At 44.7% G+C, this 12,275-nt stretch overlaps 1 long non-coding RNA gene across 1 annotated transcript in view; it reads left to right on the top strand.

The window, feature by feature from the left end:
- Positions 1-10,798, top strand: part of LOC146809151 (uncharacterized) — a 40,518-nt gene extending 29,720 nt beyond the window's left edge. The window contains exon 3 of the long non-coding RNA XR_014965529.1: positions 9,505-10,798. This is a non-coding gene — a long non-coding RNA (uncharacterized LOC146809151). The remainder of the gene's footprint in view (positions 1-9,504) is intronic.
- The last annotated feature ends 1,477 nt before the right edge of the window (positions 10,799-12,275 follow it).

The raw sequence follows: 12,275 nt of genomic DNA, 5'->3' as shown, positions 1-12,275 counted from the left end.
TGTACATGTTCACATACAGACTGCATGACTGTGTACATCGTGACTGTTTTGGAGGGGCTGCCTATTTGCTGCGGGACAGTGGACATTTCGACAACATCACGGATGTGTATTTGAACTTGTGCATTGTCTACTCACATTTCCCTGCAATGCCACTTGTGATTGGCCAGTGTCTACACCCAGTGGGTGCCAGTTGCGTCCTGTGTTCTGTTGTGGACATGTTGGGGTTTGTGCCACTTTGTTGTCAGTGTTGATGTGTTCTGCATGTCATGTGTGTGTGCTGCATGAGGGGGGCCTGCTGCTCTGTTTTGCTGCCCCTTATCCCTTTCATGTGGCGTGCCTTTGACTTCTGTGCTTATACAGTGCTGGGATGTGGCATTTGTGGGTGCATTGGTATCTTGGTGGGAGATAGGGTCTGGGGCATGGTTTGTCTGCAGATGTGCTCAGCTCAATTGTGCATGAGTGCCATTGTGCCCATCACCCCCATACCCCCAGTCCCTGGTCGTTACTCACCCTGGTGCTGTTGTGTCCGGTCCTGTTGAGCAGTGTCCGGTTCCCTGACTCCTGCCACCGTCTCTCCACTGATGACTGTGGACACCATTTCCTCCATGCCGTCCAGCTCCTCCTGTGGCGCAGGACTCCACCTCCAGTCCGCATTGCTGACTTCCAGTTGTTGGCGAGTTTCAGCTTTGTTTTGCGCTTGACGTCATTCCAGCACCTCTTGACCTCTTCCAGTGTCCTCTTCAGCACTCCGACTGCATTCACCTTGTCCACGATGGACTGCCATATCCCATTTTTTGTTGCCAATGACACAGTGGAGGTGACGAACAGTAGTTGATGGTGTTCAACCACCTCCATTATCAGGAACCTGTTTTCCTGCGGACTGAATCGCTTCTTCCTACTCTTCTTGTCCTTGCCCTTCCCTGACCCCGAGGTCCCAGGCAGGTCCTCCGAGGTGCTTGTGGGGTTCTGGTTCTCCTCCGTACTTACTCTAGCAACATCCATTGTGTTTGGCTGTTGTTTGGCATTTGTTTGTCATTTGTTTTTTCTACTTTTATGGTGATTGTTCCCACCTGACGCGTGTGAACTGCTGGCCTGTAGCTGTTTTTTTTTATTTTTGTATCACGATTAGCCTCATCGCAGCTGTTTTTGTGTTTGCGTTTCGCATTTTTGCGGCGTGGGGTTGATTTGATCGCGGTCAATTGGCGCTTTATCTGGGTAATATCGCATGGTACCGCCGTGTTGTGAATATCTGGTTAACACGGCGTAAATTTACTGCGATGGACTGCTGTGTTGAGTGTTGCATTAAGTAACTTTAGCGATGGTTATCACTCGTTCTTGAAAATATACCCCTTTGTTTCATCATAGTTTAGAATTTCAAGAAATGTGCTTAATTTGTGCATCATAACTGCTGGTTTATTTTGAATAATGTGTAAAGTTCAATTACATGTATTTAACTTTCTTTGTGTGTTACAAAAGAATGGACATGCTACAGTCTTTTTCTTCACACTCCCTGAACTCCCTTTGCAGTCAGAGAAAGAAAAGTAAATAAAACACTCCATGTTAAGAGAATTAGAAGCAATTTGACAGAAGAAATAGCCTAACATTTGACCTCCATTTTTGAATGCACAGCAAACGGTACAATAGGGAATCAAATGTACAGGCATCTGTATTACTCATTCATCTTCTGAACTCCTGCAGGGTTATTTTAGGAAGGGTCTGCAGCACCCCACACCTCGACTTCTAGGGCCTGTTGGCTCCACTTCCACCCCAAGCAAGGCATCTAGGAAACTCTGGAGCTTAGGAATGCGGACAGGAGGGTGTTCCGCTGGCTGGGCAAGAGGCTCCTTCCAGTAGCTCCAGGAGAGGAGACGGATGCCTAAGGCAGCAAGTTAAACCAGCTCCCAGCAAAGCGTGCCCCTTTAAAGCCCAGGAAGCCTGCTGAAAATGCTCCTAGTGGCTAGAGCTCCCACCAGGACTCGAGTTCCTGCAATGTAGTGCTGTCATAAAATATATAATTTTAGATGTTTAGTATTTTTAGGGCATGAGTTCTTGTAGGAGAGTAGGATCTGCTCTTATGTTGCCCCCACTTCTTTTTCTGATGTATACACTGGTTTCTGGCAATGGTCTGGCTGGGTCCCTGCTAATCAGGGTCCCAGTCTCTCTGTTCTCTCTAAACGACTTGGTGTGCATAGTAGATGCACTAGTGATTGGCTATTGTGGTACCTTATGAGCCCCTAGTATATGGTACCTTAGGTGCCTAGGGCATAGGTACTTCACAGGCCTACCAGGGGCTGCAGCATGTATTATGCCACCCCTGGGAAGCATTCTCAATCTGACACCACAGGCATGCTACTGCAGCCTGTGTGAGGTAGTGTTATCACTCCTCACAGAGATGTAGGTTTCTACATCTCACCATACACACACATATAAACCTATCAGCCACCCCTATGGCAGGCCCTATCAATCCTGAGGGCAGGGTGCGTGGTTTACAATGTGAGGGGGTGCCTCTGCGTGAGCAGGGCCCCTCTGCAGCTACTGGAGTCTATTCTCTATGGCTGTTTGTGGATGCGGTTAAACCATATACTCTTAAAGTACATTAAAATGCTAACTTTGGAATGACTGCATCAAAACATGTTGTGTTTGGTGTCAAACAACATGGAATCATACCCCCACATCAGTCCATGATGTGGGTCCATGATCCCACCCTTCTAGAGGGGACGACATGTAAAACGACGGAAATCCTATAGAGCCCTGGCATCACAAAATGGATGCCACCAGCACAGACACTGGGCTGCCCTTCTGCTGCTGACTGAAACTCGCAGTGGAGGAAGCCCAACAAAAGGCATCCTGTCACCTTCCAGACAGGATTTAGTGTATTGGAGCTGGGTAGGTGCACTCCTAGAGTGCTTTGAAGTCCTGCACCGGGGGAGCAGTAGGCTCCTCTGTGCATATGCCAGCTCAAACCGGTTCAGGGGCTACCTGTCCCTGCTCTGGTGTGAAACTGGACAAAGGGAAGTGGGTGTAACCACCCCCTACCCTGACCCTCCCAGAGGAGTGGTCATAGAGCTAGTCCCTCCCCCATCTTCACTATAAGATAGCAAACTTTGCCATTGCAAATCAGATAACCCTGGACTACACTCTACAAAGAAGATTTCTGGCCCTTCGATGTTCCACTACCTTTGAAAGACAGAAGAATCTCCCTTGGAGTCAAGGAGTGACTCCCCTGCTTGGCAGGCACCAAAAACCTTAATCAATTGTTGCAAACTTTCCCACTCCCGCCGGAGTTCGAAGTCCCTGCTGCCCCAGAAGTAGATTTCCTGACTTCTCAACGGCCATTGTGAGTCCCCAGCAAAGCTGTGCCGAGTGGACCCCACGAGTGACGAGGAACAGCACTATTGTCAAGTGCAAACCCTTCATGACATTCTACAGACTTGTGCATTGGACCAGTTGTGGCCCAAGCCTCCAGCAGGCTTTGTAGCGAAAATCAGAGGCCTACCCCATCCCGAGTGACCGTGGGCTCCTGTGAAGCATTTCCTGAAGAGGCGTCTTTGCAATCCCTTGCCCGTTGGCTAGTGGGTCCCCCGAAGACTTTCTTATCAACTAAAAGGGCTCCCCTGGTTGCTCCAGGCCTGCCCTCCCTTACCTTTGCTGGGTGAGTCCCTCAGACTTTGCTAGTCTGCACCATTGACTTTCTTCAGTCTACACGAGACTTGCAGTTGCCAAGGCTTGTTGGCTCCAATCTGGTTGCTGACACCGCAGTCAGCTGCAGACTTCGTGGGACACTTCGAATCCAGCTGCTGGTCATCGTTGATCCCACCCGACATCCATGGTCATCCATCTTCCTGGCCACCGGTCACTGGCAAGTGACTTTGAACACTGTCCCTTCAATTTTCAGGTCTTCAGCATCTTGAATCCACCCTTGGATTCCACCGGACACTTCTTCAGTCGACACAAGCACCAAGTCTTCTTTGGTCTCCATAGAAAACAGCGACGCGACCCGACTCCAAAAGACACCTATGCACCCGGCTTCCCAGGGTGAGGTAACTCGTGCACTCCGGTGCCCTAGTGTGTGTTGGCCCTCGAAATATTTACCCTGTAAGTGGCTTGCTTGTAGACTTCCTTGAAGTACCCTAAAACTTTAAAAATCAAACCGTGACTTGCTCCATTATAATCAATAGGGAACCCGCGGCTGTGTTCACAAACTGCACGCGTTTCCCGTGGGCCTGTTACTTACCTGCTAACACTGCAGTAGTGAAGCCCCAGCGATTCCCCAGGCCCTAGGCCTTGTCATTTTGCAAGTTGAAATTGTTATATCATTTTTTTAGTATATGGTCTGGTACGCCCCTAGGGCTCCAGCCATATTTGTGCTTAATCTATTGTGAAACGTTGACATTTGAATGTGTACCTGGCTTCTAATATCATAAAGAGATTAGTAGAGAGTTGTTTAGTAATAAATACATATATATTTGATATATGTACCTGTGTGGTGTCCTTTCATTTGGTAATTCAAGAGATTATAAGGTAAAACAAGCTGCTTTACATTCCTCTGAGACTTAGCATGAAGGCTGCTCTCCACAGCTACCACTAGGATAGCTTTCTTTAAAAGGTTGTCTTAAACCTATCTACCATAAGAGTCGAATTGGACTGGTGCAAGGTGGCCACTATAACTAGTGACCAGCATATGCCAGGACAACTTCTCACAGTTCTAATTACTTGAGATAACCATAACTGGTGAATGTCAGTGGTTTCGTTAGTTTAAAATGGTATGTTTTAACTGACATTGCGACCTAATTGTAATTCCCATGAAACCTTTGTTTCTTTCAGTGAAGGTCTAAGGTTTTTTTAAATTTAAAGTAAGACATTATTACAATTCCTAACTATAACGTCACTTTAACCTTTAGTTTTGTCAGGGAATTTCTATGTTTTTTGTAACAAAATGTACGATGTTTATCACTGTGCGTGTCCTAGGGTAGGGCGCAGGGCCTGGCAACACGTCAAAAGCCAGACATATGGTATGAATGTGATGTACAAGCCAGAGGTCAGTAACAGTTTAAATACACTAGGAATGGCTCCCGAATATTTACCAGCATAGGCATTAAGTGATCCCCTAATTCACTGAAAAATGTTTCTCTTATCTAAACCTGTGAACATTTCCATTGCATAAATGTTCACAATTTGACCTACCGCAAGTTCACTGACAGTGGGTCTACCACCTTCCTTTTCTGTCCATTGGTAAGTCATACAACTAAGAGCAGCATTGTGATTAGTATGGTTGCTGCAGAGTTTTTGCTATCTCAATCAATCAAACTATGGGGTATATTTACTCAACTACCCTTTGCCACAGAGGACTGCAGCAGAAAGTAACATATTTACAAGGTGGCATCAAGCACATTCAGTCGCTTAGCGCCACCTTGTAAATATGGCAAATGGTGCTAGGCCACCGGAGCATCAAAAAAATTGATGCTCAAGTGGAGATAGGGGCTTGTACATATGCACCTATATTTGTAAACCGCTGCTTACCACACATGAGGGTATCCAGGTCCTGGGGGTTGCTGCTGCTGGGTGTAGTTAGTCGAACAGCCAAGTTTTCAGACTTTTATGAACTCCTGCAGGGTGGGGGAGGTCCGGAGGTGGAGGGGCGGCCTTTCCAGGTCCTGGAGGCAAGGTAGGAGAAGGAGCTGCCGTCTCTCCTGCTTCGGTGGAGGTGGGATTGTGGGAGAGGGAGAGGGAGGCAGAGTGTTCTGAGGTGAGGGGTGATGTTGGGCCACCTTTTGGAGGTCAAGGAGGAGCCTGGCGGCTGGGTCTGAATGTACTGGAGTCTATTTAGCATATGTGAGGTGATTCCCACATGAAGGGCGTTTCTGTATACCAGACTGCTTGTGACAAGGTCAAGGACAAGGGCAGTTCGGGCTGGACTGTTCCTATGAGGCACAGGGTCAAAACTGATTTGCATATGGCCAGGTCTAAACTGGGGTGCCATGGTGAGCAAAAGAATGATGGATTTAACCCAGATCTCTTGACTGGGGGTGAATGTTTTGATTTGTTCTGCATTCCGTCCATCAATTGTGTGTCTTTTGCTTGTGACAAGGGCCTGAGTACGGTGCGTCTGGAGCATGCGGAGAGTGAGGAAGCAGGCAGAGGAGATTGCATTTATCTGTTTTTTCATGGTAAATTAGCTGTCCAGTATGATGCCTAGGTTCCTGGTGTGTTCTGTGGGTGTGGGTGAGGGTCACAGTTCTGCTGGCCACCAGAAATCATCAGATGGAGATGCATTTCTCCTGAAGTGAGTCCCTTCGTTTTGCCGGTGTTGAGTTTGAGGCAGATGTTTTGCATCCAGCTGGCAGCGCTGGTCCTGCACAGGTGGAAGCCGGCCTTGCTGATTGTGGGGTATGCGGATGGGGAGAGGATGAGCTGAGTGTTGTCAGCACATGATATGATGTTTATACCATAGGTCCTGACCAAAGTGGCTAGAGGGGCTAGAAAGGTGTGGAGCTTAATGAGGACCACTGGGGGACACCCGAGTCCTTTGGGCCCGAGGTGTAGGGAAGAAAGTTAACGCTCTGGATTCTTCCAATGAGGAAGGATAAGATCCATTTGAGGGCATCCCCTTGTATCCCCATCTGGTGGATTTTTGAAGGGTGTAGTGGGGCACTGTGTCAAAGGCTGCTAAGAGGTCAAGGAGGATCAGGGCTGCAGGTTCTCCCTGGATTAGGAGAGACCTAATGTAATTGGTGTCTGCGATTATGGTGGTTTCCATGCTGTAATTCGAGCGGAACCCTGATTGAGATGGGAACAGTAGGTTATTTTTCTCTAGGTGGTTGGTGAGTTGGGGGTTGATTGCATTTTCCAGAACTTCAGCAGGGAATGGGAGCAGGGAAATGGGCTGGAGTTATTGAGCTTTTCTGGGTCTGTGGATGGTTTATTGAGGAGTGGTCTGACTGTTTCCATTTCTCTGGGATGGTGACCAAGGTATTGAAGATGTTGGTGAGTTCTTTGCTGATGGTGCTGTTCCCCAGGTGAAAAATGTGGTGGAGTGAGGGGTCCCTGAGTGCTCCGGAGTGGATGGAGCTCATGGTGGTGGAGGTGATCTGTGTGGCGTGTTGACCCCATGTTGTAATCCTTAGGTTTGAATGGGACTCGGTGAGGTTGAAGAGGCTGTGGATGCCGGTGATGGGTAGTTGAAGGTTGAAGTGTTTGTAGATGGTGGTGATTTTGAATTGTATCGTATTGTACTTGCATTTATACAGCGCTTATTACCCCTGAGGAGGCGTTGAATCACTTTTTCTGTGAGTAGCACGCTACTCCGTAACCCATAAAGGATAAGTGTTGAATTAGTATAGTGAAATATAAAAGTAATTTGAGTGGTGGATATGTTAGTCAGTTATTTGGATTGAGAAGAATAGTGAAGGAATAGAAGTGGGAAAAAAGGTTTGCATTTACATAGCGCTTCCTACCCCTTATGGGGTGTTGAAGCAGTTTTCGGCGAGTAGCATACTACTCCAGAACCCATAAAGGATTAGTGGTGAACTAGTATAGTGAAATATGAAAGTGATATGAGTGTTAGATATGTTTGTCACTTATTTGGATTGAGAAGGATAGTGGAGGGATAGAAGAGGGAAAAAGGTTTGCATTTATATAGCGCTTGCTACTCCTGATAAGGTGTTGAAGTGCTTTTTCGGCAAGTAGCACGTTACTTTGGAACCCATAATGGATTAGTAGTGAATAAGTATAGTGAAAATATGAAAGTAATTTGAGTGGTTGATATTTTAGTCACTCATTTGGATTGAGAAGGATAGTGGAGGGATAGAAGAGGGAAAAGGTTTTCATTTTTATATCGCTTGCTACCCCTGATGAGGTGTTGAAGTGATTTTTCAGCGAGTAGCATGCTACTCTGGAACTCATAAAGGATTGGTGGTGAATTAGTATGGTGAAATATCAAATTAATTTGAGTGGCGGACATGTTAGTCTGTTATTTGGATTGAAAAGGATTGGTTAGGGAGAGTCGAGGGAAGGATTTAGAAAATAAATTGGAGCTCATAGCAGTAGGAGGAGGCTTGGGATAAGTAAAAGGGAGGTGGAGGGGGTAGAGTCTGACTTCAGGGTTTAGAAAGGCTTGTTTAGGAGATCTGAATGGTAAAGAGGTATGAGATGATGCAAGGAAGGGTAGAGTAGGGAAGAGTAGGGAAGAGTCTAGAAAGGATTATTTGGGGGATCGCAGCATTGGCATGGGGTTTAGGATGAATGAGAGAGTGGAGGTAGATGATATAAATGTAATAAATATATAGATACATAAGTATATGGAAGGTATATATAAATAATCATAAGGAAGGTAGTAAACATAGAATGCAATGTTGTAAACTCACCGAAGATTGAAAACCGTGCATCACACCAAGACAGAAAACTGACACACCAAAGCCACACAATTCATCCATCATACCTATGCTATTATACCACAATGTACCTATAGAGTTCTACATAATCAGACTCATTACATGATTAAAACCTTTTTGACCCACGTTCCCCTCTAATATCCCTCGTGTTCTGAAACAGTGAGGCTCCTGAATCATGTATAATTAATTGATGAATTGGGCAACTCCAATGCATTCGTCCTCCATCCTAGTGCAACACACAACCTTTAATCCTTGGTGAGATGCAACCAGTCTCCTAATATACAGCTACAGCTAGTAGAATTTCATTGGCAAGAAATCTTTTGCCGTTTGAAGCGGTGTAGTCTTGCCTAGTACTTTTACCTCACCTTGAGTACTATTTCTGCTATATACTTTTCTAAACATTCATATGTAATTTTTGGTTGTCTCACATATTTTCCTATGTATATATTTGTTATATTCTTTTCCCATTGACTCTGGGGTGGTGGCGATTTCTTGCTTCTTTGGTCTTACTAAGTTTATCAATTTCTCCGCTCTTTATTTTTAAATTACGTTGTTTTTTTAATCACTTCTTCTCTCTTCTGTTTTTCTCCCCTTCGTCACTATATACTGTTGTTTTAGAGGGTTTCTTCATGATCTACTTACTTACTGTAATTAGGTGATATTTTAGACCTAGTTTGGTATATTCCCTCAAAATAGGAAAGCTCACTGTTTATAATGGGTTTATAAACAAAATGTCAATCAAACTGGGAGAATTTTACATGTGTTAACACACATATTTGTTTGTTGTATCTAACTTTTTGTGTCTCAAGTGTTGCCTGTATACATGTCTATAGTCTTGTTATTTAGTGATGTTTAAAATTATATTATGTGTCGCCTCTGCTTTTTCTCCCCTTTTCATATTGTATTATGCTTAATAACTATGTTTTTTATATGGAATCCAACGAGTTGATCACATCTTCAATCACTAGACCAATTCTTTATGTATTATTACTTTGACATGTACTGACTTAGTAGGATTTTTTCTTTATAAAAAAATGTAATGTATTGTTTTTAATATTTTTGTACATGTCACAATTAACTGATATGTATTCATGTTTCATTGACATGCTTGCAGCCCTGAAGAAGCCTAAGTGTTGGGTGAAATGTGTTGGCTGCGTGTTTTTCCATTGTCAAGGAGAAAGAATAAGAAATAAAGAGAAATTGCAAGAACAAATCGACTTATTACATATCTCAGCAAAAAGTAGTTGCAGAGATGACTCCGAATATTATAAATTGCCTCTCATCCAGTGTGTTCTACAATGTCTAATATATGGCCATTTGGTAGCTGGTCATTTGAGGGGGGCAGTTTTCATCAATTGCTGTACAAGTGATTATTTTAGATGCCGCAGTGACTGAGTTCCCTAACTGGCAATACTTTTAAAGTGCTCTTCAGTCACATACATAGGCAGGGTAATGTTAAGTCACTTTAACTCAAAGTTCATCTGAGGTTCGTCTTACATTGTGATGTGGCGTGTTGCGATGTCATCCAGCCTGCCATCCCATCCTCTTCACCAGTGTGAGAAATACTTTTCAAAGTACCACAGAAGTCGTTGTGGGGAAGAAGTAGGCTATATTATAGACACCCCAGCCACAGCTTATGAACCACTCAACTGCTCATCCTGTCAGCTGCCACTTTCTACATTCTGCAGTACCCTCTCGTGGAGTGTTCCATCGTACAATGTAGGGAGGGGAAACATTATAGGGAGATACCACAGCTAGCAACTTAGGGGTATCTTTAGCCGCAAACAAAAACATTGGTCCCGACCACAAAATGAGTGTTCCCACGAACAGAGATAAACTTGGTAGCAAACATCTTCCGGATCCCGGAGGACAAGGCAGTGGCTTCCAGGAGGGACATAGAAAAGAAAGAAAGAAAAGATAACTTTGGGAGAAATTCAGGAGCCAGTGGGGAAGCTGAATTTCACAGCAAGGGTGAAACCATCAAGGTGAGCATTCGCCAAGCGTATCAGCCAGCTCACCTTAGGCCTCAGAAAGAAGCACCATCATGCTCGGTTGCGGACAAGGGTCAAGCAGAATGCAGCGGTAATCTTTAACGGTACACTCTTATGGAGGGAAGGCTGGGTAACAGCAAAACAGCTAGGGCTATTCACAGATGCGACAGAAACCAAAACCTTCCTAATAAGCACGTTCCTCTCATAACTCCTGCATTGCACACACCGACCAGCAGCCTTGCTTTATCTTGCTGCTGCTACATCTTGGACTGACCGCCTGCCATCCACCTTGCACTGACCCTGCGCTTCCACAGATGTAATTGATGGATTTCTCTACATTTCGATCAGAACATTGTATACACACTGTTTATTCTCAAGTGTTTCTCTTCCCTTCAGTCCTTCAGCCCTACTAATGTTCTTTTGCCTATGTCTTACATGTATACAACTTGTTATCTCTGTAAAGCGCTCTGATACCCTAATGGGTCACGTTTGCGCTCTATAAAACACTAAATATATAAATAAATAAAGATAAGACCATGGTCATGTAGTAAAGGTGTGGTCCATGCAATCAACAGCAGGGCAGCCAGGTGCCCTCGGGTATTGAGGCTGTTTGCGGGTCAACCTTGAAATAAGGGCAAGGCATGTTTAGGGGGATGCTCTCTCACGCTTCCAGATAGATAGGTACCGGGCGCTAGCCCTGGAAGCAAACAGGGAGATTAGACCACTCCCAGAAGAGCTCTGGCAGCTGGCTGGACAGATATAGCAAACCTGATTGAACATACTTTGGGGCCGGAGTCAGTGAGGAGGTACAAGACATATGTGCACACAGTATAAGTGACTGGACTACTTTCTTTGAAAGACATAAGGCTAATTAGCAGTGCAGTGGATACGTCATAAAGTGGGCATTTGAGGCAAAGAAGAGAAAGGCAGTTGTGCATTTCACGAAACTGGTAACAGGCAAGGTCTCAGCGGATTATCACTATGTTATGGCAGCGAAGAAGGGATGGAAGTGCCTGGGTGGGTGCCAACAGAATCAAAAGGCTCCCCATTGATTTTCAGGGGCTCGACAAGTTAATGGGCCCGATTCACAAAAGTAATCTGAGACGAGTCGAACTTTACGACTTAGTATTCACAAAGGGCATTTACGAGTCATGAAGTAAGACTTTTGATCTAAGTTTAGATCAAAAGTCTGACTTAGACCAAAAGTCTAACTGTACTACTACTAAAGTTAGACTTTTGGTCTAAGTTTAGATCAAAAGTTTAACTTAGACCATAAGTCTAAGTTTACTACTGCTAAAGTTAGACTTTTGGTCTAAACTTAGACCAAAAGTCTAATTGTAGTAGTAGTAACGTTAGGCTTTTGGTCTGAATTAGACTTTTGGTCTAAACTTAGACAAAAAGTCTAACTTTAGTAGTAGTAAAGTTAGACTTTTGGTCTAAATTAGACTTTTGGTCTAAACTTAAACTTAAAGTCTAACTTTACTACTCGTAAATGCCGTTCGTGAATACCGAAAGTCGTAAAGTTAGACTTTCTTCTCAGATTACTTCTTTGAATCGGGCCCTCTGATAGCAGTGGAGGCAGTATTTGAGGCCCTTTTAAGGTGGCATTGTTCTGGTCTACCTTCGCCTTGGAATTATTTTGTACTTTTAGGGTAAGCGCATTAGTGTCCCCATCCAAAACAAGGGCAGGCACACATGCATACAAGTAGTGGACATAAGGAACTGAGACACCGGTTGAGCAATACTGCTGAGGAGATCAAAAACAGACATGAACATGGAATGGGTGGACTTGGCATGTGTGTCTGATCTATCTTCCTGTCCATTGTGCATAACATAAAATATTTGGCCCTGTACCCAGCAGGGGCCTTATTTCCTCACAAGTACAGGAACTTGC

This window comes from Triturus cristatus, chromosome 7 (assembly GCF_964204655.1).
Source record: "Triturus cristatus chromosome 7, aTriCri1.1, whole genome shotgun sequence".
Taxonomy (NCBI): Eukaryota; Metazoa; Chordata; class Amphibia; order Caudata; family Salamandridae; genus Triturus; species Triturus cristatus.
The sequence above is the reverse complement of the archived record's forward strand: the minus strand, read 5'-3'. Positions and strand labels throughout refer to the sequence as shown.